At 38.4% G+C, this 27,672-nt stretch overlaps 1 protein-coding gene across 2 annotated transcripts in view; it reads left to right on the top strand.

The window, feature by feature from the left end:
- Positions 1 to 27,672, top strand: part of AGBL1 (AGBL carboxypeptidase 1) — a 948,924-nt gene that overhangs the window by 317,289 nt on the left and 603,963 nt on the right. The window lies entirely within an intron of this gene.

Here is a 27,672-nt window from a genome sequence, read left to right on the forward strand (position 1 = left end):
TGAGACCCCATCTCTACAAAATAAATTAATTAAAAAATAGGAAGCTATAGAATCACAGGCAATTAATAGCAGAGGAAGAATCTAGTTTAACATTTTTCTTTTAAAAAGGAGGAAACTGGTGTCCAGGGTAATCAAATGACTTGTCCAAATCACATGGTGGGTTAATGATAAAGTCAGGGCTCAAACTGTGATTTCTTCAGAGTAAGACCAATGCTTTTATTTTCTTATTAATATTTACTACAGGGAAATATTTATTCTCAATTAGCTATGATAGGACACAGCTATAAGAATGGTGTCCCTCCAGCTAAATAAAATGTCAGCTGAAAAACAGAAGTTGAGGTCGTTCTTCTTTTACCTAGCCCTTACAGAACTCTTCGAAATGTATGATGGGAAAGATGGCTCCTGTGCCTGGTGAGCTCCGTTGAAATGGACCACATTCTCAGAGTTTGTGAGCTGAGGCCCAGACATCAGATGAGGCACCCAAAGTCACACAGGTGGCGCATGAAGGTGACAGGATTAACATCCACAAAGATGTCTTTCAAACTTTGTGGGCAAAGGATAAAGCCGCCCCTTGCCATGGTAATAGATGAATAGGAATGGACATTATATCCTATGAGAAGAAGAGAATACAAGATAAACTGAAAACATTGAAGGAAACAAAATTCAAAATCTACAAATGGAAAATGTATTTTTTAATAAAAATTAGTATTAAGCAAAAAAGAAGTTTAGAAAACTATAAAATAGAGCAATATTAAAATTGTTAAACGAAAGAGACAAAATGAGAATTATAAAGAAATACTAAAAGAACAAGAACTTCAAAGAGATAAAATGAAAATGACTTAAAATAAATAAGAATGATGTAAGAAAGATGAAATAATTCAGTTTTTAAGAAAAAATTTAAGTGTTAAACAGCCAAGAATAGACTAGCTTCAAAAGATAAGCACCAAAGATAGATAAGTTGAAAAGGTTAAAAGTATGAAGATAATAAATTACAAAAAGATGAAAAGCATAAATTCCAAATGATGAAATATGTTAAACCAGGTTAAAGGAAAGCAAATAAAAGCTACAGACCATAAAAATAAAATTTCAGTACACACACACACATACAGAAAGGAAAGACACCCATGTACCCATGTGTTCCTCACTGGTGAGCTCCTCCCAGCTTAGCAGTTGCCAGACTTCATTTTATTTACTTTTTTATGGAGATTATTTGAGGGCAGAGAATGTTGGGCAGAGAGCAGGGTTTCTTCTCTTTCTCTGTGGTGACTGATTGGCCTTTAAGCACATGGGAAAACTGGGAGGCCAAGTCCTTCACTAAGAAACTCGATCAGACCTTGGAAAGAAATTAGCCTTCTGAGCTCTCAAGCAGGAAAGGCCCCAAAGCAGTGTTCGCTCCTGGTCAAACAGAACTCAGCCGGCTCTTGCTATGTGTTCCTTTAACGGCAGAGAACAGCTCTGGGACATCAGTGAATGGCTCCTCCCTGCTTGAGCAGCCAAGGGTTTTACTAGCAAACTTTCTCAGCCTAAATGGATGGAAAACAGTTATGCAAGGCATCTTGAGGGACATGATCCCATTTTGACATTTTCTCATCCAAGTTGGCTCTTTTCTGAAATCTCTCCTTCGCTGGAATTGTCTGAGGTCCAGTAGAGAATGGAAAGAGCCCTGGATCTAGAGTCATATGATTCGTTGGGAATTCTGGCTTTTCTCCTGCCCTAGTCAGTTTTCTCTTCTGCTGGAAGAGGAAGACAACATGCTCCCTGTTGACCATTCTGGAAAAGGTCTCAGAAACCCAAGGCAATATTCAAGCTCAGGGATTAAGTATTGTAGTTTCTTCAATTTTAAATGCTTTACACCGCCAAACCAGGGGCTTTATCCAGATCTCTGGTTTAAAGGTTACTGTGATCTCAGTCACTGAGTATCCTCCTGGCCTTGACACACATTATTTCCAGCTCACAGCTGGTTGCTTTGGGTTCCCAAATGGCAGGCCAGCTTCTCCTTAGTGACACTGGCATTTATCATCATTACCATTATTTATTATGACTAAAATTACCTTTTCATTTATATAGCGTCTTTCATCATGGAGCTCAAGGCACTTTGTAGATTACCCAAACAATTTTGGCTGAAAGGGACTTGGAAATCATAGTGTTATTCTACTGAAGGAAAAATCTACAGGTCATAGCACATCATTATGAAAAAACTTGAGACTGCCTGAATGGATAATGCCTCATCATAAAAGAGCTTAAAAGTCTCAGTGCTTGAGCCTTACTTAGAACATACCTAACACATGGTTTATCTAATTTCTGCTTGAACTAGTTCTGTGACTGACATTTTATTTCAGGTCATGCCCACTCTGTTGTCTATCACCAGGTGGATTTGTGTTTTACTGTGTTTTGATCTTTGTCCTGTGAGCTTCACCCATTTTAATCATTCCTCCCTTAGGATATCCCATGGATAAAATCTAATCCTCCTCATCCGTGCCTGAACTTTCCCATGTGAAGTTCTCTCCAACCTTGATGCAGTTCACCTAAATCTTGTGTATATGGTATTTTTTTCGATGTTCTCATCTTCACTGGTTTTCTCTGGGTATATTCTTATTAATAGGCTCCTTTTTGTGACACTGTGGTCTTTTGTCCTTTGTAATGTATTTTAACGGTTTTGGGGGAACAGGTTTTTTTTTTGGCTACGTGGATAAGTTATTTTAGTGGTAATTTCTGGGATTTTGGTGCACCCATCCCCCAAGCAGTGTACATTGTACCCAATATGTAGTCTTTTATCCCTCACCCCCCAACTCTTCCCCCGCAAGTCCCCAAAGTCCAGTATATCATTCTCATGTCTTTGCATCCTCATAGCTTAGCTCCCACTTACAAATGATAACATATGATATTTGGTTTTCCATTCCTGAGTTACTTCACTTAGAATAACAGTCTCCAACTCCATCCAAGTTGCTGCAAAGGCCATTATTTCATTCCATTTTATGCCATGCTGATATATATATATATGTATTTCTATATATCTCACATTTTCTTTATCCACTCATTGGTTGATGGCACTTAGGTTGGTTCCATATCTCTGCAATTGCGAATTGTGCTGCTGTAAACATGTGTGTTAAAGTGACTTTCATATAATGACTTTTCCTTTGGGTAGATCCCCAGTAGTGGGATTACTGGATTGAATGGTAGTTCTATTTTTAGTTCTTTAAGGAATCTCCATACTGTTCTTCATAGTGATTGTACGAGCTTACATTCCCACCAGCAGTGTAAAAGTGGTCTCTTTGCACATCTATGCTAACATCTATTACATTTTGATTTTTTAATTATGACAATTGTTGCAGAAGTAAGGTGGTATCTCATTGTGGTTTTAATTTGCATTTCCTTTATAATTAGTGAAGTTGAGCTTTTTTTTTTTCATATGTTTGTTGGCTACTTGTATATCTTTTGAGAACTGTCTATTCACGTCCTTTGACCACTTTTTGATGGGATTTTTTTTCTTGCTAATTTGTTTGAATTCCTTGTAGATTTTAGATATTAGTCCTTTGTTGGATGCATAGTTTGCAAAGATTTTTCTCCCACTCTGTGGGTTGTCTGTTTACTCTGCTGATTATTTATTTTGCTGTGCAGGAGCTTTTTAGTTTAATTAGGTCTCATTTTTTTGTTGTTGTTGTTGCATTTGCTTTTGGATTCTTAGTCCTGAATTCTTTGCCTAAGCCAATGCCTAGAAGAGTTTTTACAATGTTATCTTCTGGAATTTTTATGGCTTCAGGTCTTAGATTTAAGTCTTTGATCCATCTTGAGTTGATTTTTATATAAGGTGAAAGATGAGGATCTAGTTTCCTTCTTCTACATGTGGCTTGCCAGTTATCCCAGCACCGTTTGTTGAATAGCATGTCCTTTTCCCACTTTATGTTTTGTATGCTTTGTCAAAGATCACTTGGCTGTTAAGTATTGGCTTTATTTCTGGATATTCTATTTTGTTCCATTGGTCTACATGCCTATTTTTATGCTGGCACCATGCTGTTTTGGTAACTATAGCCTTGTAGTACAGTTGAAGTCGGGTAATGTGATGCCTCCAGACTTGTTCTTTTTGCTTAGTACTGCTTTGGTTATGTGGCCTCTTTTTTTGGTTTCATATGAATTTTAGGATTGTTTTTTCTAGTTCTTTGAAGAATGATGATGGTATTTTAATGGGAATTACATTGAGTCTGTAGACTGCTTTTGGCAGCATGGTTATTTTCACAATATTGACTCTACCTATCCATGAGCATGGGATGTGTTTCCATTTGTTTGTCACCTGTGATCTTTTTCAGCAGTGCTTTGTTTTCCTAGTAGAGATATTTTACCTCCTTGGTTAAGTGTATTTCTAGGTTATTTATTTATTTATTTATTTATTTATTTATTTTTACAGCTGTTGCAAAAGTGACTGAGTTCTTGATTTGATTCTCAGTTTGGTTACTGTTGGTGTATAGCAGTGTGTGTACATTGATTTTGTATCCTGAAACTTTACTGAATTCATTGATTAGATGTAGGAGCTCTTTGGATGAGTCTTTAGGGTTTTCTAGGTATACAATCATATCACTGGCAAACAGTGACAGTTTGACTTCCTATTTACTGATTTGGATGCCCTTTATTTCTTGTCTGATTGCTGTGGCTAGGACTTCCAGTACTATGTTGAATAGAAGTGATTAATGTGGGCATTCTTAGTAGGCTTCTTAAAGGTGAAAGAAATGTCCTGTGTGTTGTCTGATCAGTAAAGAGACAATCCTTGCATAAAGATTAGAGAACCAAAACCTGAATTTGGCACTTAGCCTACAAGGCTTTACTTCTCTCACAAATAAAAATGGGCCTTATGGAGCTTGCAATAATGAATAAAAGTAGACCAGTTTCCTTTTGTGGTGATGGTGATGGAGCTTCTGAGAGTGCCTGATAGCTTGTGATAAGAGTGGTCAGTGAAATAAAGGCATGATTTCCCAGCAAAATTTAGGGAGTCCTGCCAAGCCAAGGATCTCTTAGCAACACATGTCTGAACAGGGAAAGAAAATACAAAGATGGAAGGTTATGTTAAGTTCAAAAACAAACAAACAAACATTTTGTCATCTTTCTGGCCTGGTAGTTTGTGTTGAATTGGGCTGAGTTCTAAGTAAATCAGGAGGACTGATCCAGCGGTTTCTTGACACTTAAAAATCTTCCCAAGGTGGGGTAAAAATAGAATGGGCAGTCAACAGATTTTCTTAGAGCAGAAGTGATAATTGGTAGCTGGATTAGAGTGGGAAGTGGGGAGAAGACAGGTGATTCCTGAACTGCATTAAAGGTAGACATGATGTATAAATGAGCACGGGGTGAGGGAGAGGATAAGTCAAGCATGATTCCCAATCTTTTTATCTCGGTTGTTGGGTGGTAGTGACAAAATAATTTTTATAAAGTCAACACACAGCCTAACATTTTATTTACAGGAGAACCAGGGCATATTGATTCTTAGAGTATATACAACTCTAAAAACTTGATTATCTTCTTTCAAGGCCATTGTGGAACAGAAGCAAACAGTAATAAAGAGCAAAGACTCCACTATAAGTAAATACACCAAGGTATTAAAACGTAATAGCTGAATGCACTAGAGGAAACAAATCAAGCTATAAAAATCAGATACAAAATCTTGACCATTTTGACAATCTGGGACCATTTAAAGTTAGTGCCGGTAGTGTTTACTCCACTGTGGGTTGTGAAGACTTTACAATAAGAGCACTCACAGAATCCATCTAAAAAATTATTCAACACCTTTTATGGGCCAAGAAAGAAGCTAGTTCCTTTACATATATTGTCTTACTTAATCATCACTATAGCCCAACAAATGTAGGTGTTCTATGCAATTTCTAGATAAGAAAAGTTGAGCACACAGGCGTTCAGTTTTGAGTGCAGTTTAAACAGCTGGTGTTACAGAGCCAGGAACTCAAGTCTATCCTACATTACTTTGCTGCAGATATTTAAGGGAATTAGAATGTAAGAACCTTAACATGTTCTTGCAGGGCAGATTCTTGTATATTATTTAGTCCCAGTCATTCAAATGATAAGGAAACTGAGACCAAAGAGGTAAATGAGTTATCCACAATTACATAGCTAGTTCAACATGGAACTGGCATAAGAAATTGTCTAGATATTGAAAACACACACACACACATCCATGCCCAAGGTTATATGACTAGCTTGTGGGAGAGCTAACTTCAAATCCTTTGTTCATTTTGGTCTATCAGGTCTTCCCAACCTTGGATAGAGATATAAATAGAGTCTTAGCCCCATCAGCTGCTTGGTTCTGAAATTCATCTTGCTGACTCAGATCTTCATGTCCAGGGTGCCTGGGAGAAGCCACGGCGCAGCCTTGCCCAGATTTCTGCTATTCTTGCCTGGGATGAATGAATTGGTTCATCCTCACTTCCTAGCTGGGCTTGATCCTGGACACTCTACCTTGACTTTCCAGCTTTCTCTAGTAGAGAATGCTGTGTCCTTCCTTGTCACTGCCAGCTTTTGGCTGCAAACACCTCAGCTGACTGTGAATATTTATTGTCATGGGGCTTCTGTTCTATGGCCCACTTTCACTCAACTCGCCAGGATCACCAGGAGCTTAGACTGTCACCTCTGGACTGGGCCATGCCTTTTCCTTCCCATTTTGAACTCAGATCTACTTTTGAATGTATTTAAAGTCCTTTGGTATAATGACATGCAGCAGTGGCTCTCAGACTTTTGGATTTCACAGATCTGTTGAATTTAAATAAACAGATGACTAATTAGTAAGTATGTCATTTTTTATTTGAACAAGTAAGAATGGAAGATACTCTCTGAGATCCCAAACAATTGACTGGGGAAAGTTTCAGTCTCATTTGTTTCTTGAGCTGCTGCCTTTTCTACATGGGATTATGCAGATAATCTGGGAGATGTGATGCTGGGCCTGTAGATCATGGCAATGAGCATACTTGCCATGTTCACTATAATCCATGCTGCTGGTACCCATGAAGGCTTCTTTGTGGACAGGAATAAGTGTGTAGTCAATAAGTGTGTTAGTTATTCCCACTGTTAATCATCCTTTTCCAGGAACAGGGAAAATTCTGGAAGAGGAAAAGGTACCTGAAAAATGGGCCTTTAAGGGAAAGAGGCAATGCTCTTGAGCTTTAAATTGGGAATGCTCAGGTCTAACCAGGGGGTCCCTGTAGGTCATAGAGGAATGATGGCATCTGCCATACGGAGGAGGCCAGAGGAGACAAGTGGCCTCTTGAGAATGAGAACAGCTATACTAATAATCAGTTTTAATTTTTTTGAGTAGGTATCTTTTGCTGTATAATTGACTATCTAACTGTTAATCAGTCTTGTAGTCTTGTTTCAGCTATGCTACTGGGCTTTAAAGAAAGTGCCTATGCCTGGCCGGGCGCGGTGGCTCACGCCTGTAATCCCAGCACTTTAGGAGGCCGAGGCAGGCAGATCACGAGGTCAGGAGATTGAGACCATCCTGGCTAACACAGTGAAACCCCGTCTCTACTAAAAAAAATACCAAAAAAAAATTAGCCAGGTGTGGTGGCGGGTACCTGTAGTCCCAACTACTTGGGAGGCTGAGACAGGAGAATGGCATGAACCTGGGAGGCGGAGCTTGCAAGTGAGCCAAGATCACAGCAGCCTGGGCAACAGAGCGAGACTCCATCTCAAAAAAACAAAAAAACAAAAAAAAAAACAACAAAAAAGAAAGTGCCTATGCCTAAGATTGGTTAAGGGGAAAAGCGGCACTCATACGTAACGAAATTCCTAAGGGAACAGTGGAAATAGTACAATGGCTAATACATTTTAAGAGTTGTACTCAGTAAAATGAGAACATTTAAGAAAATAAAATAGATTTGTTTTCTAATTATAAAAATGATACATGATACAGCCAAGATAATAGGTGTTTCAAAAATAAGACTTAATATAAGGAATTAGTACAAATCTAATAGAAGGTTCATGCAAGTGGTAGAAGTCTAAGTTCAAAAGGAGATGCTAAAAAAAAAAAAGATTAAGAACTGCAGAGGCAGCTACCACCTGTAATAATGGAGGAAGCAAATGCAAGAGGAGGAGTTACCAGAACCTAGCAGGTTGAGGGGCTCCATGAGGCTGGTGTTTGGAACTCTGTGAAGGGAGACTGATCTGGCTAGGGCTTCAGTGCACAGCAGGCACAGCCTAGAGGGTGAAGGAGTCTAGAGTGGCCTGTATCCAAATAGTAAAGGAACCATTTGGTTCTTCCTGCTGCTGATGCCTTTGATGGAGTGCAGCAATGTTGGTACTATGGGAGCTGAAGGAGTAGGGATTGACACATTTGATGGCAGCTGCTCTGGTCTTGTTAACTGGAACTGGGAAACAGAAAGAGTGTGTTTCTTTCTCAACTTGCCTTCCTATCTTTCTCTAGGGCTTCTCATTGGCAGAACCTACTGTCAACTGTCAAGGGCATCTGAGCACTGTAGTCTGCAGAGTTTTAACAACAGGTGAAAATAAGTGCAAAGTATCTATTTACCGAGTGCTCAACATGCCGTAGTATGGTTCTTAGCACCCTGTCTATGTGACTTCATGGTTTTCAAAAAACAAAATGATTTTATTGTTTCCAGTGGGAAAAAATGCACATCATTATTATAAACAATTCAATATATTCAATATGTATAGAGAAAGCTGAAGGAAGAAATTTAAGGGCACCTAAATTCAGGACTATTGCATTGTATAATTCCAAAGGGCATCATTTACATTATAATCTATTATAATTACATAGTGCCTCTGGAATTTTGTAATGTAGAGGCTCTTCCTGAATCAAGCTGCCCAGAGAAAAACATTATTAGCAAGTTGAAGGAGATATTTTAGCCATTTGTCTATAAATTGACAGCTTTAGGTATATCAGCTATATCTTTAAGTATATTTCTATTTTAACTTTCATAAGATAATATATTTTTAGTGTAATTTATAAACTAACCGCATCTTCCTATGGCAAAAATACAAATTAAATGATCAGTTTTAAAAATAACCATCTTTCAGTATTGATGGGGCCATAATTAATGTAAACAATTCTTCATTATAAACTGTAGAAAGATGAATATTTTGTTTATTCTTAGCAATTTTTTCTGGTTATTTTCTTAAGATAAATTTTTAAAGTAGTCAATTGAGTCAGATGTTATACATATTTTATATTTGATACATATTGTTGCCAGATTACCCTCCTTAGAAAATTCACAGATTATATTTATTGTACTGATGGATATAAGTGACTGGTCGTCATATGCTTGTTAACACTACACATTATCAACCTTTTCATTTTCTGTCAATCTGATTGGATAAACATGATTTTATTTTCATTTTTTATATTTATAACTTCTAATTACTACAACTACCTGAAAAAGTAAACTGTTTAATTTCATTTTGCAGACCAAAAAATGAAACTGAGGCAAAAGGAGATTGAGTGACATACTCAAGGTCAGTCCTGTGTCTAATAAGTTTCAGAGTCAGAAATTAAACTCAGGTTCATCTGTTTGCAAAGCTCTTGTTCTTTTCATTAGGGTTATACAGCCCCACTGTGTCAAAGCTTCTAGACAATCATCCTGGTGTCTTTCCTCTTGAGTGTTTCCAGCATAGAACTTGGGAAGTGGTAAGTGCCCAATATAAGTCTTGTAAGTCTAGTTCTGAGTGTACCTTATCTTTCTAAAGTCTCTTAAAATACGGCCCTCCAGGTAAGGTCATTCCAGAACAGAGAGGCTCTAAAATGTTTTACTATAGGTCAGATAGGAAGGTAAAGTTTGTGTACTACTCACTGAAGGTATGATTTTTGTTGAACTTGTGCGCATAACAATCACTTAGCATTTTTAATTCCCTTTTTCTCCTTTTAGTCATCATTTACTGTCTTGAAAGAATTACTGAAGACATACTGAGGAGCCTTGTTTTATGTCTGGGCATTCTCCAACAGGCTAAGGTTTAATAAGCATGGGGTCTGTGGATCCTTCCAAGCTGGATTTGTGATCATGGGACTCTTGGATCATGTGGGGGAATGATTCCCTTTCCCATGATTCGCTGGTCCATGTTCGGCTTCTGAAATGCACATTCCCTGTATGCCTATGGGTGTGAGTTTTGCAGTGCTCACCCACAAAGCTAGGGCAGAGGACCAGGACTCCTCTGCAGGAGGGAGAAGGAGCGACAGGAGGAAGCAGCGCAGACCAGCAAAGGCAGAGGGCAACTGGCTGTCACATGGTCAGCTCCCAGCAGGCGTTTCTGTCTCTTTCTTTCTTTCCCTATCTCTGTTTCTCAATCTCTCTCTTTCTGTAACTCATCAAGGCATTGCATCCCCTCTCTGAAAGCTTACATGATCACAAGCTGAAGAACCTGCAGGAGAAAGTTCTCTATGTTCTGTGACCTCTGGGAAATGAATAATTCTATTGATATTCTCTGTAGAAATGATGCTAATGACAAGATGGGGGAGTAAAATTCCCTTGACTCCCTTGTGAATTCTCATTCCAAGGTTTCAGCTCCAAACTTCTCCTTTCAGGCACAGGCCAGGGCAATTCAAAGCTCCTGCTGTAACATCTCTCTGTGAAATGTTTGCTATCCGAAAATCATAATCTCTTCGCAGTTAAAGCTTAACCTCTACAAGTCATCTGTTCCTTCCACATGGAACTCAACTGCTCTTCCTGGGAGCTGACAAAGGAGCTTAAACTTGCAATCATGTTTAATTCCTGAGTTTCATTCGTCACATTTTAATTTAGATTGCTTTGCTATTTTGTACTGTTTGAAACAGAGCAGAATTATTGGTGGATGGAAATTTTTGCTTCATTTGGTTTTTAGAAAAGTTTAAGAATTTTGAGACATGAAGCAGAGGTTGAGTGTTTGGATGAAAATGTCAATCTGGGTTCTGGTTCTACCCTGTTTATCCATCTCTGTGTCAAGATGCTCTAAGGGGAGATGGGCAAAAGGGTTTTTAATCTTCCTTTGCATTACTTTCCTTATATTTAAAAATGGGGAAAATTGTTATTCTGATTCAGAAGGGGTCTGAGGAACTATAATTTTTTCCTCACTTTCTCCTGCCCTCACTGGGAAAAAAGTAGGGGTGGAGGTCTCAGCCATTTTGAATGTGAAGATATTCTCCTAGACAAAAAAACAAAAAATGAACATTATAGGAATAGTTTAATCTCACAGCTTTTGTTTACAACTTTATAAAATGAAAGACAGACACATATTTAAATTTTAAAAAATATGCAGAAGTAACTGTTTTCTGCCTTAAATTCCTGCCTGGCAAATGCCTGTCAGTAATTCCCAAATCATGGTCTGTAGAGAATTTGCAGGGCATCTGCAATGCATCTTCAGACAAGTGGAAGGAGGTGGAGAGACCCATGAAGAACATGGCACTTGGTGCAACCGTCCAAACCTCTGTCCATAAACCACAGACATAGTATGGACTCAGAGAGCACTGAAGGCCCTGGTTCTAGAGGGCAACACACTCAATCTTGCTGATGAACTTGTTCGTAGAGATCAAAATGGAAATTATTTGCTCTGGGAACTCTTAAGGTCCTGCTGCTAAGTCATTTGCATAGTGTTAAATGATGCATAGTGCTGCGGCTAGATTCTGGGAGTGTGTTCCCAAGGGTTTCCTCGCTCACACCCCATTCCCACCACTGCCTGCATACACAGAAGGCGTCAGGAGCTTGAGGACTCCATTTGCCTTCCTCAGACATTGCCATTTTGAATAAATATTACTATTTATTATCCCCAAATTTAGAGTTATTAATTATATCAGCATAAACCTAATTTATGCCATCATAAACAGCAATAATAAATGCTGCCAAATTCTAATACCCAGCTCTTGCCAACTGTGCCTGTAGTTGATGGGTTTCCCCCCCTCACTTCCCAGAAGCATTAAATTAAAAATGATTCAGTGTTGCAGAATCATTGATCAAGTTGGGGCTGAGGCTCCTCAGGAAATGCACTTGTTTTGTTCAATGCTTTGCTGTTTCATTGGCCGGGCAGCTTCTGATGTCTGTCTGCATTCCAATGTTTCTCCTTTCCTTCCTCCCCTCCTCTGATCCTTCTATAGGAGGAAGAAATCCGGGCAGGGATGCAGGGATAGAGGGAGGTAGATGAGCATCTATTCTTTTATTCTAAATTTCCCCTTTAGACATCTCTCTTCTTAGCATCCCCACTTCTAACACTTTATTTCAACATAAACTTAGAAATCTTTATAAAGCAAACCCTTGGGTATAATATAGATAAGTTATTTGTCAATTTCTATCACATCTATCATGTATTTAGGGATGGATGTTATACACGGCTTCCTAAAATACATGAAAGCCTATAATGGGAAAATAGAAAGCATGGCTCTGACAACCCCCACCAAAACTGAGGAAGCTTTTTCTTTTGGTATTTACTCTCAGGGGTGCTCTGATTTTGCAGAGGAAGAGGACAAGCCTGTCCCTGTGTTATCAGAACTATAATGCAATCTCACTGCTTTTCTCAAGGAGAAACAGTTTTTACTTTTCCTTCATTGTCCCTGGCTTTTACTTTGTTTTCATCAGTGATGATTGTGGTGGTGATGTTGTATAAAAAAATTCCAACAAGACAGTCAGAAGAAGACCCACTTTAGGTCAAAATTAGCTTCTTTATAGCTGTGTGGCTTTGGACAATTTACTTAACTTCTCTACTCCTGTTTGCTCCACTTTTTAAGGGAGTAGTAAGCCCTAACCACTGCACCTCACTTGATTAATATCACAATCAAGTACCATAGTACTTCAAAACTATTAAGTACTGAACAAAGGTAATGGTTCCTTTTATTGTGTTCTGATGCCTAAATTTCAGTGGTAGGGCATCTATGTTCTTCTCAATGGTAGGGCCAAGCAGTCTTAATAATCTTTTTCCTGCTTTTCATTTTTTAGTTTTGCAAAGAGATCCAGGATAAGCCATGGCAATAGGATAGAAATTCTAAATTTTGCAGAGGAAGAGACAAGGTCAAAGGTATATATATATTATATATAATATATATATACTATTTTATATATAAAATATATAATATATTTTATATATATAATATATAATATATAATATATTTTATGTATAATATATTATATATTTTATATATAATATATAATATATTATATATATAATATATAATATACAATATATTTTATATATATAATATACAATATATTTTATATATATAATATACAATATATTTTATATATATAATATATAATATATTTTATATATATAATATATAATATATTTTATATACATTATATATATAACATATATAATATATATACTATATATAAGATATATAATGTATATAAAATATATTATATTTATACATAGAGAGATCTTGTTAAAGTTTTGGTTATCCTTTTGATTTTAAAATTATGGGGCAAGTATAGAACCGAATAGGTTGTACAAAAAATTCAGCAACAGAGAAAGCTTGGAACTGAGTAGTTCAGCTAATGCCTTTTTTCCTCATGCTTACTCATCAAATAGATTTAACTGGCACCTTGGAATGGACAAAAACCCTGGCTTCTTGCCTTCAGAAGCCAGCCTATCATCAGCCTCCATCAAGGTATCTCCAAGAGCTTTTCAGGGTGTCTGTAATGAGCAGCATCTGTGGTGCATGGAGTCTGTCTTCCCCAGCCTGGGGACTGCCTCCCTGGGGTGGGTACCCAAGCCTCAAGATCACAGAAGCCCAGTTTCCTAGAAAAGTGCACCCTATCAGGAACTAGAAGGAATTGCACCTCGAAGGCTGGCATTGGAAAATTGCCCGAGAGCCTTCTGCTCTCTGTTCTGGATCACTCTGCCTGGCAGTCTGGAGTTTCTAAGCAGGAAAGTCAAAGGCAGCATATATACTTTGATAATGCAGATCCACCTCCCCGCCGCGATTTCCAGGTTGTCTTTTCCTTGGCTATTCATCTCTCTGAGCCACATAGCCCTTTTGAATTATTAGCCTTACTCCTTCATTGCCCAGCTTCCTTCTTGCAAACATGCTCCCATACATCTTCACTCCACAGAAAATGCTTTCTTCTCTATTTACAGCTTCTTTCTGCCCCCTACCCTTCCCTCTGGTCCAATATCTAACGGCCAAGGAGATAAATAAGAGACATAACTCTTTTTGGCCATTTTTTTTTTGTCGTTACTCTGCAGAGTAATATATACATAATAACAAGGAAACAAATCTTGTTACTAAAGTAATTACAATAAATAAAAAATAACTGAGAGTGGAGCTTAAAGAAGGGGACATAGCAGGGTAGTGATTACAGCAGGATTTTAAAATTTTAATTTACTAGTGCCAGTCTCTGCTACTCTGTTCATACCCCGCTGATGAGATTGTGTCTAATTAGGGATTGGTTGTTATTGGTCTTTGAAAGCACCCACTCCTAGCTGACTTATCCTTAGGTCTTTAAAGGAGACATTTGGCCCAAGGAATCCCTTGAAAAATCTCTTTGTCAGCAGCTCAATGTTGGAAAATAGCAGCATTTAGCATGTTAAGTTTCATCATCATCAAAGCTTGGGAATTGCAAATAATTACTTGGCATTTTTCCCTCTGTAGATAACATTCTCTTAACTAGTCTATACAGACATGCATTCACCCCAACATCCGTGGATCTCCAAGTCGAGGACACAGTACACCCTTTTGTAGAATACACTGATGCTGACCAATCTTAGAGTTAGACCATTTTTCTTTATAGCCAATCTAATTTTATCCAAAAGCAATTTATGTCCTTTGTTTCCACAGAGGAAGTGTGGAATGTTTATTTTTCTTCATTAATCATGGCTATTATCCTATTTCTGATAGTCATCTTTCCAAGTCCTTTTGGTATTTGAGTTGCTTCTCTTCCTTTTTGAACCTAAATCTTGTATGTTCAGTGTTTAGTCCTGATACACAGTGTTTTAACTATAATTGTCAGTGTTTGGTTTCCTTAACCTTCTCCAAGTTGCTCTTGAGTGTGGAAGGATGAGGTGCAGCATAGTGGCTTTCCCATGCATCTTAGCATCTTTCTACAACACCATCCCTAAACTTCAAGTGCATTTATTAATTCATGTGACCATGTGCCCTTCTAAGTTGCTCTAAACAAGTGGTCTTAGTTGTCTACACATTTGAAATATAGGGCAAATACAAAATTTAGACACAGTTACTACAACACTTCTTCCCTAAACCACTGCCATCCCCACCATCTCTACTATCACCACCACCATCAGTGACATTACAAGAAAATGGCAAATATTGAATGAGCATTTAACACATGCTTGACAATGCCAAGTACTTTACATATATTATCTTTTAATTCTCACACAACCCTCTGTGGTAAATATTAATAATATCTTGACTTTACTAATGAAAAAAGTAATATTTTAAGAGCAAAATAAGTGTCCCAGGGCATTCAGAACACAGATAGTATTTGGATAAAAAGAATATTCAATTCAGTTTCTTTCTTTTTTCATTTTGATTCTAGATCCTGCCCACTAACCACTACATTATATATGGAATCAGAAGTTATAGAATTCTGTAATGTTAGAGGTGAAAGACATCTTACATTTCAACAAACCGGCCCCACCCTTTCTTTATAGAAGAGAAAAATAAAAGATGCTCAGTAAGGTAACAGTAGGTTCTTAAATCTCCACAATGTTAGAGTTGAATTTGAAGTCCAGGCCTAAAACTTTCCCCAGTGAATCTCCATTACATGCAAGAATAACATATTTGCAATCTAGGCAGACATTTATGTAAACTATTATGCATAATATTATGACATTTGGGAATGCAAAGCAAAGATAAGTTATTCATTAAGACAGATAACGCAGGATTGAGTGGTAGTTCTATTTTTAGTACTTTGTGAAATCTACATGCTGTCTTCCATAGGGATAATAATTTACATTCCTATCAACAGTCTATAAGTGGTCCCTTTTCTCTGTTTCCTCACCAACATCTGTTATTTTTTAATCTTTTTAATAGTAGCCATTCTGAATGGTATAAGATATTATCTCATTGTGGTTTTAATTTACATTTTTCTGATAATTAGTGGTGTTGGGTATTTTTTAGGTGCTTGTGGGACATTTGTATATCTTCTTTTGAAAAATGTCTATTCATACCCTTTGCCCACTTTTTAATGGGGTTATTTATTTATTTTTTGTTGAGTTGTTTGAGTTCCTTGTAAATTCTGGATATTAGTCCCTTTTCGGATGGATAGTTTGCAAATATTTTTTCCCATTCTGCACGTTGTCTGTCCACTCTGTTGATTATTTCTTTTGCTGTGGAGAAGCTTTCTGGTTTAATTTTCCCATTTACAATTCACAGTAGCAAAGATGTGGAATCAACCTAACTGTCCATCAATGGATGACTGAATAAATAAGATGTGGTATAAGTACACAATGGAATACTATTCAGCCATATAAAAGAATGAAATCATGTTATTTGCTGCAACATTAATGGAACTGGAGGCCATTGTCTTAAGTGAAAAAAACTCAGAAATGGAAAGACAAATACTGTATGTTCTCACTTATAAGTGGGAGCTAAATAATGTATACACATGAACATAGAGTATGGAATGAAAGACACTGGAGACTCAAAAGGATAGGGAGGTGAGGAGGAGGTGGGTGATGAGAAATTACTTAATGAGTACACTGTACATTATTCAGGTGATAGGTACACTAGAAACCCAGACTTTATCATTATGCAATATATTCATGTAACCAAATTGCACTTGTACCCCTTAAATTTATATTAAAAAGAGAGAATGCAAAGAGTTCTGCGTAGAGATGGTCAAAACATCACAAATATTTTAGCCTGTCTAATATAGCTTCCCAGAGGTAGTTGGATGTCTAAGGGTGCTTTAAAAGGGGAGACAGAATACTCTTGGAAGAAGAGTGATAGTATCTCCAGACCAGCATTTTCTTAATGGCTTCTGCAGGACGCTAGCAGATTGGTGCTAATAGATGTTTCACACAAGAGGGTGCTATGGCTTGAAAAGTTCAAAAAATTTTGGGTAAACAAACTTTCTTTTAATTGTAGAAATGTTCAGTGCCATTAAAATATTAACATGCGTGGAGACTCTCCAAGATGGGAAAAATATATGCCATTTCCTGAAGTTATTTGAACAGGGTCACATTTGTTGAAGTACACCTAAACTATCTAGAGGAACATTAACGATCACTCAACTTGGGCAATGTTTCCCCAGGCTTTTAACTGAGATGCAGACATAAAATTAAGCCTACTTAGAAAGAAGCACATTAGCATCGTGGCTAAGAACACTTAGAATGGAGCTGTATTCCTTGGGTTTGCCATTTACTAGCTGTGTAACCTTGGACAAGAAACTTGTCATAGGTTGGGTTATTTATGACACAGTCTCCAAGATGGAGACTTGCTGTAGGAAATTAGTTGTGTTGAGTTCTTGGGAATAATACCTATGAGAGCGTAAGGGAAGCTGGATTGGGCATAGAGTACAGTTGAATTGTGATGCATTTGCTATTACGAAGGCCTCAGATGATCAGTGGGTACCACTAACGCTGGGATGCCTCTTTACCCAATGGCCTTTCAGTGTCTGGAATTAAGGCAAGTGGACTGAGCCTTTCCTTTGTACTCCCCACCAATGATCCGTTCTTGAATATGAGCTTCCTGTAGGGAGGGTATACAACCCCAGGGAAAGAAGATCCCTTTGGCTGAGGGCAATTCCTAGGGGAAGTACTCAGTTGTGAGCTTCAGCAGCCAGTAGCAGCTGAGGAATGAGTTCCTTGGTCCTAACGGTACTCTGAGGGATACACCACAGTATCTGCTGTGCTTCAGTTTCCTCATCTGTAAAACGGGGATAATAGCAAGTAATGACCTTTTTAATAAGGCCATTATGAGTTAAGTGAGTTACTATATAATATGCCTGATATTTAATAGTGTTCTTATACATGTTAAAGTAAACAACACTTATAAGAACAGTTATTATACTTTAACACCTATAAAATCACTATTAAATAAACTAAATAGTGTATTTAGCATGAAGCCTTATTAAGCTCTTTCAATGGCTTAATCATATTGCTAACTCATTTTTAGTTCATTGTCAAATAAAGCATCTAAGTTTTTTTTATATTAGTTGTCATTAACCTGAATGTTTCCTGGTATGTCACGGTGTAGTTGATCTAAATGGATCAAGTCTTGAACCCATGCTTATCCCAGTTTCATCCAATTAGATTCCATTCTTCTGAGACCACTTTGGATCTTTAATCTGTCATCCGTTTTGTACACTAAGTTGTGCCCTAATAATGTTATGATTATTCACATTTATAGTTAAGACAATGAAAACTGAAAAAACAAAGAGAATATATCCTTCATTCCTAGTGTATTAAAAACAAGTGCCTATATGTCATAGTATTTTCACATGACTTTTTTTTCATAGCTTTTTCTTAGCCTTGGACAAAGAGGCTATTACTGCATTTTCTGCTGTGTTCTTTCCCTAATAATGTAGATATCACTGTTATAAGAATGGCCCACTCTTTCAGAAGGTACCCCCTCAGACAGTTCATGTATTTGATAAACAAACAAACAAACAAACAAAATTCAGTCCAGGCCAAGATGTAATTTGAGTAGAGATGACTAAATATTGACTCGTTTCTTAGAAGTGGATTGTGATTTTGACATGACCTAAAAGGAACTGTATTCATGGAAAAGATGGCCTATTCCAATATAATGTCAAGAGATTTGATGCTAGCATAGCTGAGATCAATTTTTCTTTTATTTTCGTAAATGCGGTGTTAAATGAAAATGTCCAAAGCTTGGGCTGTGCTTTCCAATGTCAGGGCAAAAAATTCGAGTGTTTATGAGTCCTGATCAGGCTGGGCTTCCCTCTAGAAGGGGAGACTGCAGCACCTTAGTGCCTGTCATTTGTGATAGTAACTGTGGAAACTCAGCCAGCAAGACTCCTTTCAGCAGTAATCAGGGCCATTGATGTCCATCTGATCTCAGGTGGGGAACATTTTTTATAAAAAAAAATGTGATTTAATATCTAGCTATTAATCTAGCCATCTTGGCACTGCATTATTGAGTGTTCTAATTCAGTGGATTTGGCCACTGAGAGACTCAGCCATAATGCATGTAATGTAACGGATATCATCTGAAAAACAATTGTTCTGCTTGGCTAGGTTATTTAAAGCCATTGAATAACATAAAATAGATTATATATCCATAATAGTATTGAGAATCATTTCGTTCAACCTAGTTTTTCATTGTATGGAAAAAGAAATAGGCTTAGCAATTTGATGCTATGTAAAAAGTTTACCCAGTTTCCTGGCATAGATAAGATCAAGTCAAAAGACAATGGACTCTTCCATTCCAGTGATATGCAATTTCTCTTGGACAAAGATCTTATCCCTATTATTCCACAGAGGAAGACAGTGTGAGCTCTATGTGAATATATTTCTGTGACTTGATTATACAACCATGGAATCTTAGAGAACTTAACATCTAGTTCAGTTTTTCAACTTGCACTTAAAATTCCTTTATAGCATTCATGACATGTGGCCAAATAGCCTGTGCTCTAGCATGTCTATAGTGTGTGAACTTATTTCCTCTTATGTGAACTTATTTCATTTTCGATAGTCCCCTTAGAAAGTCATTTCTTAAACCATGTTAATATATTTCCTCTCAAAGCTTCTACCCTTCATGCCACATACAGTAAGTTGAATTACTCTTCTTTGGACTTTCACACAACTGAAGACTACCCTCATATCACCTCTATATGTTTTCCTTTCTCCACAGTAAGAATCTGTGGAGTAAGCCATACAGATGCCCAGAGAAAGGGGACCTAATTTGGTCTGAGGTCTGGGACAACTTCTTGTAGCATCTACATTGAGAGCTGAAGGAAGGGTTAGCCAGTGGCAAAGAGTGTGTGTGCAGTAGAAGCAGGGAGGTGTCAGAGCATGCTGGTCTACATGAGAGACTGGCATGTTCAGAGCCCAGGAATATCTAAGTTTTTATTACGATGGAATTCCCAGATGACCACCATTATTATTCTGAAAACCCAATTGCTATTCATGAAGCCTGAAGCATGAAGACTTAAGCTCTTTTGATGGCCTAATCCTATTGCTAACTCATTTTCAGCTTATTGTCAAATAAAGCCTCGAAGTTATTTTTTATATTAATTGCCATTAACCTGAAAGTATCTTGCTGTATCACTCTATAGTTGATCTAGATGGATCAAGTCTTGAATCACACTTATCCCAGTTTCATCCAATTAGATTCCATTCTTTGGAGACCACTTTGGATCTTGAATCTGCTATCCATTTCATTTGGCTTTCTACTAATTTACACGGAAACTTCAGAGCTGACAAGAATTTCTTTTATCTTTTTATCATGTCATTGATACATTTGTTGAACTTGAGAGAACCAAGGACAGTGTACTAGAAGACATATCACCAAAGGCACAGGTCCATTTAGTTATGATCATTCAACCACTTTCTAATCTATTTTAGTGCTGCCATTGAACCCATCTTTCTTTATATAACTTGCAAGGATATCTTGAGAGACTTTTGCAAATTCCTCACTGAAGGCCTGTTAAGCTCTGTCTCCTTATCTAATAACCTGTCAAAGTGTGAAACAAAGTTGGGCTGTCACAGCTGGAACAATTCCCAAAATTGTTCTTGGTTACAGGTGCTGGTTTTTATGAGTTCTACTTCCTTTCCTAAGAGACCCCATATTTCCCTGTTAATATGCTCCAGAATTTTGCGGAAGATCAGTGTCAAGCTCACTGGTTTCATCTGCCATTTTCTCTTTTTTTCAAAAATGGAGAGATATTTGCTCATCCTTAGTCTTGATAATTTCCCATAGATTACCGACATTGTCTTAAGCTAAGGATGGGCTCAGCCACTGCCTTTGAAGAGTGAAGAGGAGACCCCAGCTCCTGACTTAGGATGATTCAGACTTCCCACAGGCACCTCTCATAGTTGAGAACTTGCAGCACTTAGTCTTACCTGTCCCCAGAATAGATCATTCATCATGCTTGTCGGGATGATTTAGTCTGGGGGTGTGAAACTGCAATTCCTTTGACCTTGGTTCACTGAACTGACATGTTACATATGGGCCCAAATCATTGTAACTTCAGGTATTTTAATCTAGAAAATGCTTTATGACACTACATTGTTTTACTTCCATTGACTTAATGCTCTGTAGTACTAAGCAAGTTCCCTCTTGGATATGAGTAGATCATAGATGGCAAAGACTGAACATTTTTTGATAGTGTGACATGCTATCAAAGATACATGACTAAGATATGTCCTGCATATCTTGGCACTTTTGTCCACATGTGGTAAGCTTTCAGGGGTTAAAGAGCAAAATTTGGGGGGTGGCTGGCAAGATGGCTGAATAGTAACAGCTCCGGTCTATAGCTCCTACCGAGATCAACACAGAAGGCAAGTGATTTCTGCATTTCCAACTGAGGTACCTAGCTCATCTTCATCTCATTGGGACTGGTTAGAAAGTGGGTGCAGCCCATGGAGGGTGAGCAGAAGCAGGGTGTTGCCTCACCTGGGAAGTTCAAGAGGTCAGGAAACTCCCTCGTAGCCAAGGGAAGCCGTGGGGGACTGTGCCATGAGGAACGATGCATTATGGCCCAGATACTATGCTTTTCCCACAGTCTTTGCAACCGGCAGACCAGGAGAATCCCTTGGGTGCCTACACCACCAAGGCCCTGGGTTTCAAGGACAAAACTGGGTGGCTGTTTGGGCAGACACTAAGCTAGCTGCAGGAGTTTTTTTTTTCATACCAAAGTGGTGCAGGAATGCCAGCAAGACAGAACCATTCACTCCCCTGGAAAAGAGGCTGAAGCCAGGGAGCCAAGTGGCCTAGCTCAGTGGATCCCACTCCCATGGAGCCTAGCAAGCTAAGACTCACTGGCTTGAAATTCTCGCTGCCAGCACAGCAGTCTGAAGTCGACCTGGGATGGTCTAGCTTTGTTGGGGGAGGGGTGTCCGCCATTACTGAGACTGGAGTAGGCAGTTTTCCCCTCACAGTGTAAACAAAGCCGCCCAGAATTTAGGATTGTGCAGAGCCCACTATAGCTCAGCAAAGCTGCTATAGCCAGACTGCCTCTCTAGATTCCTCCTCTCTGGGCAGGGTATCTCTGAAAGAAAGGCAGCAGCTCCAGTCAGGGGCTTATAAATAAAACTCCCATCTCCCTGGGACAGAGCACCTGGGGGAAGGGGTGGCTGTGGGCACAGCTTCAGCAGACTTAAAACATTCCTGCCTGCTGGCTCTGAAGAGAGCAGTGGATCTCCCAGTACAGCACTAGAGTTCTACTAAGGAACAGACTACCTCTTCAAGTGGGTCCCTGACTTGTGTGCCTCCTGACAGGGAGACATCTCCTAGCAGGGGTCGACAGACACCTCACACAGGAGAGCTTCGGCTGGCATCCGGTGAGTGCCCTTCTAGGATGAAGCTTCCAGAGGAAGGAACAGGCAGCAATCTTTGCTGTTCTGCAGCCTCTGCTGGTGATAGCTAGGCAAACAGCATCTGAAGTGTACCTCCAGCAAACTCAAGCAGACCTGCAGCAGAGGGGCCTGACTGTTAGAAGGAACACTAACAATCAGAAAGGAATAGCATCAAAATCAACAAAGAGAACATCCACGCAGAAACCCCATCCGAAGGTCACCAACATCAAAGACCAAGGTAGATAAACGCACAAAGATGAGGAAAAATGTCCAAAAATGCTGAAAATTCCAAAAACCAGAATGCCTCTTCTCCAAAACCTCACAACTCCTCACCAGCAAGGGAACAAAACTGGATGGAGAATGGGTTTGACGAATTAACAGAAGGAGGCTTCAGAAGGTGGGTAATCACAAACTCCTCTGAGCTAAAGGAGCATATTCTAACCCAATGCAAGGAAGCTAAGAACCTTGAAAAAAGTTAGAGGAATTGCTAACTAGAATAACTTTAGACAAGAACATAAATGACCTGATGGAGCTGAAAAACACAGCAGGAGAACTTCATGAAGCATGCACAAGTATCAATAGCCAAATCAATCAAGTGAAAGAAAGGATGTCAGAGATTGAAGATCAACTTAATGAAATACAGTGTGAAGACATGATTAGAGAAAAAAGAATGAAAAGGAGTGAACAAATCCTCCAAGAAATATGTGACTATGTGAAAAGATCAAATCTATGTTTGATTGGTGTACCTGAAAGTGACGGGGAGAATGGAACCAAGTTGGAAAACACTCTCCAGGATATTATCCGGGAAAACTTCCCCAACCTAGCAAAACAGGCCAACATTCCAATTCAGGAAATACAGTGAACAATACAAACAGCAACTTCATCAAGGAGAGCAACCCTAAGACACATAATCGTCAGATTCACCAAGGCTGAAATGAAGGAAAAAATGTTAAGGGCAGCCAGAGAGAAAGGGCGGGTTACCCATAAAGGGAAGCCATCAGAATAACAGCGTTTCTCTCTATGGAAACCTTACAAGCCAGAAGAGAGTGGGGCCAATATTCAACATTGTTAAAGAAAAAAAACTCAGAATTTCATATCCAGCCAAACTAAGCTTCATAAGTGAAGGAGAATAAAATCCTTTACAAACAAGCAAATGCTGAGATATTTTGTCATCACCAGGCCTACCATGCAAGAGCTTCTGAAGGAAGTACTAAATATGGAAAGGAAAAACCAGTACCAGCCACTGCAAAAACATACCAAATGGTAAAGAACATCGGCACTATGAAGAAACTGCACCAACTAATGGGCAAAATAACCAGCTAGCATCATAATGACAGGATCAAATTCACACATAACAATATTAACCTTAAATGTAAATGTGCTAAATGCCCCAATTAAAAGACATAGACTGGCAAATTGGATAAAGAGTCAAGATCAATCGGTGTGCTGTATTCAGGAGACCCATCTCACATGCAAAGACACACGTAGGCTCAAAATACAGGGATGGAGGAAGATTTAGCAAGCGAATAGAAAGGAAAAAAAGCAGGGGGTGCAATCCTCATCTCTGATAAAATAGACTTTAAACCAACAAAGATTTAAAAAGACAAAGAAGGGCCTTACATAATGGGAAAGGGATCAATGCAACAAGAAGAGCTAACTGTCTTAAATTTATATGCACCCAATACAGGAACACCCAGATTCATAAAGCATGTTCTTAGAGACCTACAAAGAGACTTAGACTCCCACACAATAATAGTGGGAGGCTTTAACACCCCACTGTCAATATTAGATCAACGAGACAGAAAATTAACAAGGATATTCAGGACTTGAACTAAGCTCTAGACCAAGTGGACCTAATAGACATCTGCAGAACTCTCCACCACAAATCAACAGAATATACATTCTTCTCAGCACTGCATAGCACTTAATCAAAAATTGACCACATAATTGGAAGTAAAACACTCTGCAGCAAACACAAAAGAATGGAAATCATAACAAACAGTCTCTCAGACCAAAGTGCAATCAAATTAGATCTCAGGATTAAGAAACTCACTCAAAACTGCACGACTACATGGAAACTGAACAACCTGCTCCTGAATGACTACTGGGTAAATAACAAAAGTAAGGCAGAAATAAAGAAATTCTCTGAAACCAGTGAGAACAAAGACACAACGTACCATAATCTCTGAGACACAGCTAAAGCAGTGTTTAGAGGGAAATTTATAGCACTAAATGCCCACAGGAGAAAGTGGGAAAGATCTAAAATCGACAAGCTAACATCATAATTAAGGAACTAGAGAAGCAAGAGCAAACAAATTCAAAAGCTAGCAGAAAACGAGAAAATACTTAGAGCAGAATGGAAGGAGATAGAGACATGAAAAACCCTTCAAAAAAATCAATGAATCCAGGAGCTGATTTTTTGAAAAGATTAACAAAATAGATAGACCACTAGCCAGACTAATAAAAAATGAAAGAGAGAAGAATCAAATAGACATAATAAAAAATGATAAAGGGGAGATCACCACTGATCCCACAGAAATACAAACTACCATCAGAGAATACCATAAATACCTCTATGCAAATAAACTAGAAAATCTAGAATAAATGGATACATTCCTGGACACATACACCCTCCCAAGATTAAACCAGGAAGAAGTCGAATAGACCAATAAGAAGTTCTGAAATTGAGGCAGTACTTGATAGCTTACCAACCAAAAACAGTCCAGAACTGGACAGATTCACAGCTGAATTCTACCAGAGACACAAAGAGGAGCTGGTATCATTTCTTCTGAAACTATTTCAAACAATAGAAAAAGAGGGACTCCTCCCTAACTCATTTTATGAGGCGAGCATCATCCTGATACCAAAACCTGGCAGAGACACAACAGAAAAGAAAAGTTCAGGCCAATATCCCTGATGGACATCAATGTGAAAATCCTCAATAAAACACCGGCAAACTGAGTCCAGCAGCACATCAAAAAGCTTATCCACCACGATAAAGTCAGCTTCATCCATGGGATGCAACATATGCAAATCAATAAACATAATCCATCACAGAAACAGAACCAATGACAAAAACCACATGATTATCTCAGTAGAGGCAGAAAAGGCCTTCGATAAAATTCAACAATCTTTCATGCAAAAAACTCTCAATAAACTAGGTACTGATGGAACGTATCTCTATCATACTGAATGGCAAAAGCTGGAAGCGTTCCCTTTGAAAACCAGCACTAGACAAGGATGTCCTCTTTTACCACTCCTATTCAACATAGTATTTGAAGTTCTGGCCCGGGTAATCAGGCAAGAGAAAGAAATAAAGGGTATTCAGATAGGAAGAGAGGAAGTCAAATTGTCTCTCTTTGCAGATGACATGATTGTATATATAGAAAACCCATTGTCGCAACCCCAAATCTCCTTAAGCTGATAAGCAACTTCAGCAAAGTCTCCGTATACAAAACCAATATGTGAAAATCACAAACATTCCTATACACCAATAACAGACAGAGAGCCAAATCATAAGTGAACTCCCATTCCCAATTGCTACAAAGAGAATAAAATACCTAGCAATACAACTTACAAGGGATGTGAAGGATCTCTTCAAGGAGAGCTACAAACCACTGTTCAAGGAAATAAGAGAGGATATAAACAAATGGAAAAACAAACCATGCTCATGGATAGAAAGCACCAATATAGAGAAAATGGCCATACTGCCCAAAGTAATTTATAGATTGAATGCTAACCCCATCAAGCTACCATTGACTTTCTTCATAGAATTAGAAAATCAACTTTAAATTTCATATGGAACAAAAAACAAGCCCATATAGCCAAGATAATCATAAGCAAAAAGAACAAAGCTGGAGGCATCATGCTACCTGACTTCAAACTATACTACAAGGCTACAGTAACCAAAACAGCATGGTACTGGTACCAAAACAGATACATAGACCAATGGAACAGAACAGAGACCTCAGAAATAATGCCATACTTCTACAACCATCTTATCTTTGACAAACCTGACAAAAACAAGCAATGGGGAAAGGATTTCCTATTTAATAAATGGCATTGAGAAAACTAGCTAGCCATATGCAGAAAACTGAAACTGGACCTCTTCCTTACACCTTATACAAAAATTAACTCAAGATGGATTAAAGACTTAAACATAAGACCTAAAATGATAAAAACCCTAGAAGAAAACCTAGGCAATACCATTCAGGACATAGGCATGGGCAAAGACTTTGTGACTAAAACACCAAAAGCAATGGCAACAAAAGCCAAAATTGACAAATGGGATCTTATTAAACTAAAGAGCTTCTGCCCAGCAAAAGAAACTACCATCAAAGTGAACAGGCAACCTACAGAATGGGAGAAAATGTTTTTGATCTATCCATCTGACAAAGGGCTAGTATCCAGAATCTACAAGGAACTTAAACAAATTTACAATTGAAAAAACGAACAACCCCATCAAAAAGTGGGCAAAGGATATGAACAGACATTTTTCAAAGGAAGATATTTATGTGGCCAACAAACATATGAAGAAAAGCTCATAATCACTGGGCATTAGAGAAATGCAAATCAAAACCACAATGAGTTACCATCTCATGCCAGTTAGACTGGCAATCTTTAAAAAGTCAGGAAACAACAGGTGCTGGAGAGGATGTGGAGAAATAGGCACGCTTTTACACTGTTGGTGGGAGTGTAAATTAGTTCAACCATTGTGGAAGACAGTGTGGCGATTCCTCAAGAATCTAGAACTAGAAATACCATTTGACCCAGCAATCCCGTTACTGGGTATATACCCAAATGATTATAAATCATTCTATTATAAAGACACGTGCACACATATGTTTATTGCAGCACTATTCACAATAGCAAACACTTGGAACCAACCCAAATGCCCATCAGTGATAGGCTGGATAAAGAAAATGTGGCAGATATACACCATGGAATACTATGCAGCCATGAAAAAGCATGAGTTCATGTCCTTTGCAGGACATGGATGAAGCTGGAAACCATCTTTCTGAGCAAACTAACACAGAAACAAAAAAACAAACACCACATGTTCTCACTCATAAGTGGGAGTAGAGCAATGAAAACACATGGACACAGGCAGGGGAGCATCACACACCAGGGCCTGTTTGGGGGTGGGGGGCTAGGGGAGGGATAGCATTAGGAGAAATACCTAATGTAGATGATGAGTTGATGGGTGCAGCAAACCACCATGGCACGTGTATACCTATGTAACCTGAATGTTCTGAACATGTA

Source organism: Gorilla gorilla, chromosome 16 (genome assembly GCF_029281585.2).
Source record: "Gorilla gorilla gorilla isolate KB3781 chromosome 16, NHGRI_mGorGor1-v2.1_pri, whole genome shotgun sequence".
NCBI classification, from domain to species: domain Eukaryota; kingdom Metazoa; phylum Chordata; class Mammalia; order Primates; family Hominidae; genus Gorilla; species Gorilla gorilla.